Genomic DNA, 7,134 nt, shown 5'->3' on the forward strand with positions numbered 1-7,134 from the left:
ATGATTATCTGCAGCAAGGCTTTACTTTTCCTCATCTCCATATGTAAGGGAACCCAGAAAGGAGAAGAAAGCATACACATGTTTGATCTTTGGTTTGAAATTGTTAAGCAATAATTAACTTCTGTGATAAGAAGATAATTATTCATTTTCAAAGCATATACTGGAAGATATCAAAAGCAAATGCAGAAAAAAAAAATTGGTTCCTATAGACACACACCCCAAAAGTCACTATGAAAAAAAAAAGCTATCTTGGGGTTGGAAGGAAAAAATCTGATCTATCAGAATTATAGCTGTGCAAAACCAGAACATGCAGTGGTAAAACATTTATAAACAAATAAAATCAGTGACAGCCACTTTTAAATATATATTAAAAAAAATTCTCCTTTAAATGAACTATTTGTCACCTTGAAATGAACTAAAGGAGCAATAAAATACATCATCAATAGAGCTAAACAAAATTTAGCAAACTTCAGTTTATTCAGGTGAAGAAAATAATAATACATAGTTACATTAAAAATGAATAAGAATAGAAATACGGAGAAAAAATTATTTCATCAAAAAATGAGCAAATGTATTTTATAGTAACAAAAATGTTTCTTATAGCAGTGAAAAATACCATAGCTGTTATTATAGCACAAATATATGAAAGTTTAAAAACAGACAGAAATAGAAACTCTAGAAACAAAAATCATTCAAGCTAATATCTCAGACTACAGTATCATTGAAAAGAGAAGCTGTATTTGATACTCTCTTCAAATATAAATTCCTCAGGCTGAAACTTCCCACTCCATTGTTCAACAGTTTTCTCAACAATTTTGTATACTCTTGACTTCTCCATGAAATAGCAAACTAGTTACGTATATGCTAATCTTTAACCACATGGCATTAGTCCAAGATTCAGTTCTTATTGTTCTCCCTCTATTCCTATTATTCAGATTTTTTGAAATATTTTGCTGACTAGAGACTTCCTCCTCTCTTTATAATCTCTGAACTGCAAATAATAGAATATGCATGTGTTGCAAAATAGGTCAAAACATCTCTGCTCCTTCTCGTTCCAATGTCTCACACTAAAGTTTTGCACAGCCTATAAGACTGTGTTCCTATGAAAAAAGTGTCTGTTTATTAAGTGCTGCCTCCACAGTCAGAGACTATAAATGTGAAAAGCTTGTAATGTTATGTCTCATTCATTTCTATCTCATCAGGATTATCTCTTTTTCCAGATGTTTGGAAACCGAATTTCAAGTACTGGAAAAAGCCTAGGATGTCTCTTCAACCAGTTTACAACTATGAGATCTCTTTTCAAAATTTTTTTGGATAACACTAATATGTTGTTAGTGTATGGCCTGCCAACAGTCTTTGAACGGTTATCCGAACCTAGAAAAGCTATCCCTTTTACATGATGGAAAAAAAATGTAAGCAATTCTGAGTTCAGATTTTTTTTTTTACTTATCTGATGATGTTTCTTCAACCCTCCTCCCCCCCCTCCCCTTTTCCTAGAAATGGAAAACATGACTTAATATTTCATTGTGATTTGTTCTTCTAGAAGATTCTAACATAATTACAAATGGAAATTGAGCATTATTATTATTGCATTGTGTACTGAATGCTCTGCTCTTTGCCTCTTTCTCTTCGATATGTAATGTGGTTTTGATGCTCCTTACTGAATACTGCTACCATAACGCTCCAGTCAGCACTGTAAACTGTTGTACCCCCATAATCACTCTCCTCTCCTTTAAACACTTCATAACAGTTTTTCCCTTTGACTAAACAGTGCATTAACTACTTTATCTAAAGAACACTTTTAATGTGAATAAAATGTAATTAGAAAATGTAAACCACTGACCTTTCCTTTTATACATATTTTCTTTTATTCTGGACATATATTTAAATGATTATGCTCAACAGTTACTTAGACACTATCATGCAGCTGTGAGTTTACTACTTAATGGCACATTAAAAATTTTCTCTGGCTGTTGCTCCTAGACTCACTATAATATTTCCCAGTGCTGTATGATTACTTCATTTTATTCCTGAACCTCATTAAAAACTTTCATGATAAGACATATAAATAAAATATTTTGGCAGAAATTCATACATTTATCTTAAGAGAAAGAGGCTAATATGTACATGTTCCTAGAAATAAATGAAAAATATTTTCCAGAAGACTAGCAGTTATTTGTAACTGTAAAGAATAGATTAAAGACTTTATGAGGGAACTGCAGAGGGGAAAAAAAATACATGAATTGCTTTTAATAATTAATTAAAAGTCATATACTTTTCTGAATGCAAAAATAACATATAGTCCAATAATATCTTCCAAAATGTAGTTATATTAACTTCTCATTCTGGTCAATAACATTTAATTTCGCCACTTACCAGCAGATCTCAAGGTTTTTCCAGTTACTAAGGTCAGACAAGTAAATACCACAAGGAGATTGACAAAGTCATTACCCTCTACCAGTCCTTCCTTCCTCTCAGAGGAACCTGAGAATTTACTGGTATGAACCTCAGGGACTGCACCTTTAATTTTCCTGTCAGGGGAACTATGATCACGGGAACAATGAAAACTGATGGGTCCAACAGCCCTGAATGTCATGCAGCAGCCCTGCACCTAAAGGTCTCTCATAATAGGTGAAATCAAACACCGCTGCAAACCACAAATGACTCTTTCAATTAATGTAGGACATGCAGTCCTGGCTGGAGAATTAATTTGCACAAATTATTTTTCTATCCCTGTTATCTGCATCCTGATCTACAAGGGAAACCTACAACATACCTTCAAAAGACAGGTTCAGAAACCAGAAGTAATTCATGCTCTAGATACAAAAATCAAGGATTAAGAAAGAATATGATTCTATAGCACGTGAAAATTCTTCAGAATTCACCACCAGCCAACCCTTCACTTTGAGGGTGGAAAATGGGATATTTATCTATATCTCTTATTTACTAGAGACAGTAACTTTTCTACTTCACCTTTTGTTAACACCTCACTGAAAGTATTTATTAGCATAAATAAGAAAACTCAGAGAAATTCTTTCAAGCATGAATTGAAGATATCAGTACTTGTACTTTGGTCTGAATAAACCAATGTAGTGCTTTGGTTGCACCACTGCAAATGGAGCAAAAAGGCAAACTTCCTGCTTTTTATACATTCTCTGAGACAGCTACAGAGGCTGTTGAAAGTCTCAGATTTACAAAGCAATCTGTAAATTTTACAGTACGGTTCCATTTTTCTAGTTGCTCCATCCTGTTTTATGTAACAAAGATTCTTTGGTCATCCATTCAAAGCATTGGGTGTAGGGAGGAAATTCAGCATGCTAAGAACATCTAGGCAAGGATGTGCAAATTTTATTCTCCAACTTCTGAATAAGGGTTCATGCCAGTTTCACTATTCATTTAAAGTGACTCTAGAAATATGATACCGGGGGGTTTTGTCTGTCTTCACTTTTGCAAACAGATATGCATTAAGACACTGTTTTCTCGCTGTTATGCAATGATCCTATAGCTTGCAATGATATGTTTTATCTACCTAATTTCTCTCAGTAGCCAGCTTCCAGGTAGTACTATAAACCCTGATGAACTATAACCTGCCCTCTAGTTATCATTTAAAGAGATTTTCTACCTCATAAACTGATTTCTGATTGTATTGCAGGTTTGAGTGCTATTTATATTGAAATGAAAGGTCAATGGTACAGATCATGTAAATAGCAAATAGTACGAGGTCACAGTTTTGTTAGAGAAATCTGCCTTGTTTGAAATAAAACAGTTAACCCATCCAAGATTTCCAAATTTCAGTCTTATAAATGCAATTTTCACTCACTGATATTGCAGTTAATCTTTGGCTCTCAAAGGAGGTTTTGCCCAGGCAGCTGTTTTAATTCCTGTTTTGCAACACAGGTCAAATAGCCATGGGGTAGATGGTCCCCAAGACAGAAAGGCTGAATAACTGTGCTTATTTCTGAGCTGAGGAGCCTTCAGGTAGGCCACATACCTAATGTATCACTACTCTCTTCTGTGATTTCATTTGAGATTCAAAATATTTCTGTGCACATTATTTAATGGCAGAAACTGAAGTGCCCAGTGCCAGAATCATCCTGTGCAATGTAAAAAATAGACCTATAATACCTGTCACTCATTCATCAATGTTGGAGTAAAAATGAACAACTACTGTACAAGGGAAAGTCTGCTTGTTTTGACTAAAGAAAGTCTTTGCAGCTCAGGTTCAGCTGGGGTAACTTGTTCATCAGTAATTTTGAAATAATAAAAAAAGAAATTGAAGACCAAATTATCAGCCCTTCATGCTGCACGGAGTACATCCTGTGGCAAACATGAAAACAGCTGATTTCTTCTCAACTTTTCGCTTACGGAAGCCAGTGTGTGGCAGTGTCCCTGGAGAGACACTTTGTGCAATGTGGAAGCTGCTGTGACCAGAATGGATCACCAATATAGCAGCAGAATGCTGTCTTCAGTGAAATTCTGCACATTCACGGTCTGGGGAAGCCCATTTGGCCAATGTTGACCTGCCAAGAGCCTTATTCAGCTTTTAAGGCAAATAGACTACATGAACACAAGCCACTAGTCGCTACAAACACATGCAACGCTATTCCTTAAAAAAATGCTAGAGGGTTTGTGTGCATCCTCCTCTTCACGTAGAAACTATCACAGGCCGACAATGTTATATTCACTCTACGATCTTTGAAAGACCAAGTCTGAATTAATTATGAGAGGCTGAAGGACCAGGTCATATTTTGTACTGAGTCCCTACGAACTTTAAGGAGTCTATTTGAAACTTCTTTGTTGCAGTATGGCATACTGGTAAAGTATTCAACAAGTAGCAGGAAAACCCAATTCTAGTCTCATCCATTACTTCATTTCATATTTAATTAGTTAATTGTTGTATGAAATTTATTTTATACAAGGTTCAAATGGTCCACTGTGCACATGTGCATGTTGAGAGAATATTATAATTAGAAATTAAACTCAATTGGTCTAACTTCAGGTACATTTTTGCTTGCATCTTTCTGAGAGTCTTAGGACGAAGGATAGTAAATTAGAAACTATTCAAATCAGTACTAGCTTGTGAACATTCAACTCTTTTTATCCCTTATGAAATGTCAATCCCCTGTGCTGCTTCTGTCAGGGAAGCTGAAGTAAGAATACATGATGGCAGCAGGGAGTCAATGTTTTGTCAGTTAGATTCATGCCATTATTGCAGTGAGAACTAAATATTAAAAACTGGCTACAGCTTATTTATAAAACAGTTGCCCCCTGCTGAAATTTTAAGATGTAAGCTTAATTTTGCAGAAAAAGTAATTTTCTAGTCATATTTCATACTGCAATAGCACAATATTTTGCAATGGATAACACAGCATTCACTGTAGGAAAAATCTATAATTACTCTATTAGTTGCATGACAATGTACCAGGGGAAATTTTAAGAAACTAACAACAAACTCATTGCAAAATTTATACTTAGAAGTCCAACTGCTTAATTTAAATGTGTTTAAAATGAAAACTATTATTACTTTACTATTACTATGAAAACAAATTCACCAAGGTCTTCAGATTCAAGTGATTCTTCTACTTCTTTCCGTATTTTATGTCACCAGAAAACTTGGCAATATTCTGATGGGTCTGAAAATAACACTTTTTCCTCCATTCCATCCTTCACCTCTGAGAAGCACATATTTAAGTATTATCATTAAAATACATATTCACCACAAAATCTACAATCTTCACAAACTTCACTTACATCAACAAAAAGAATTCCCCACACCGAAATCAAAATAATATCATCACAACACTGACAAAAGTGTACAATTTGCACACAATCCACCTCCCGTCCCTTCATCACAATTACAACAACAAAAATGCCCCCCAATCATTCCACTCTTTGCTCTCTAGCAATGTTCAGTTCATGTTTTGCCCGTTACCTCTCCCAATTACTATCTTTACCTTCAATTCCTCATGCCCCACAGCTGGGAGCTGCCACAAATGAGATTTTGTTACAGGGTTTTCATTCAGCAGCAATTTAGAATTTATTTATATTTGAGATAGATTACAGTATTAAGTTGTATAATTATTAACAGCACTTAGTCATCAATTTAACAGAGCGATTCAATGGAACTTGTTACCGTCAAAGTAGCGACTTAGTTAAAGATTTGAGAAAGGCAAGGATAACCCGAAGCTCACAGCAGGGCTGCACACACAGGTGGGGGTTAAATCAAACCACACGTACAGACAGGCAGACAAACAATCTTGGATCAAATCACACACACACACACACAGGCAAATAGTTCTGAACCAATTGCGTACACACGCAGAGGTTAACCTATGATTAAAACTTCCCTTTCTGTGAGTTTCATGAATTACTCACTTTTATGTGCTGTCATTCATCAACGGGCAGTCAGTGAACCTCGCGACATCAGGCCTTTGAGTCCTCGTGAAATCATTGACAGACAATCTTTCAATCCTGGTAAATCTGCCCCGAGAGGCGTCCCATCTTGGGGGAGATCCTGGGTCACACAGCCCACTGCGTCCCAGAGAGCTCAAAAGCTCTCACTTTTGGATTGGCATTTACAGGATCTAGAGATGACTGGCTTTGGTCACTGCTCTCCATTCTGGCCACAGTTTGCGCTGAGTCACTCTGGTAGACAATTCAGGCAGCAGGCAGCCCAGGTGTGGGCAGGGGGTCCCTGGCCACCCCTGCTACTGTGCCTAGAACCGAGGTAACCGCACAATGGGAGTTTCTCCCAAAGGGTGCATGGCTCATCCTGATGTACCATTCAGGCAGAGAATAGCCCAGCTGCGTCCAGAGTGTCTAGCACCCAAGACACTGCACTTGCATCTAAAACAGCAGCACAATGGGGCTTATCCTGAGATCTCGGAGTGGCCCAGGGTGGGGGGGCTGCACCATCACAGATGCCAGAAAAGTACTGTGATGAGTTGACCTTGGCTGGATCCCCGGTGCCCACTAAGCCGCTCTATCACTATAGATGGGGGCAGGGGTGGAGGGGCGTATAGAGAAAAATATGCCAAAAGGCTCATGGGTTGAGATAAGGACATGGAGATCACTCACCAATTACTGTGACAGGCAAAACAGACTCAACTTGAGGAAATTAATTTCATTTATCAA

General features: G+C 36.9%; 1 long non-coding RNA gene across 1 annotated transcript; it reads right to left on the minus strand.

Annotated features, from left to right (window-relative positions):
- Positions 1 to 1,860: 1,860 nt before the first annotated feature.
- LOC129213629 (uncharacterized) lies at positions 1,861 to 6,015 on the minus strand. The gene is made up of 2 exons (XR_008579485.1): positions 5,955 to 6,015; positions 1,861 to 5,672 (listed from the first exon to the last, which is right to left on the minus strand). It is a non-coding gene; the product is annotated as an uncharacterized LOC129213629 (long non-coding RNA).
- Positions 6,016 to 7,134: the final 1,119 nt, after the last annotated feature.

Source organism: Grus americana, chromosome 1 (genome assembly GCF_028858705.1).
Source record: "Grus americana isolate bGruAme1 chromosome 1, bGruAme1.mat, whole genome shotgun sequence".
In the NCBI taxonomy this organism is placed as follows: domain Eukaryota; kingdom Metazoa; phylum Chordata; class Aves; order Gruiformes; family Gruidae; genus Grus; species Grus americana.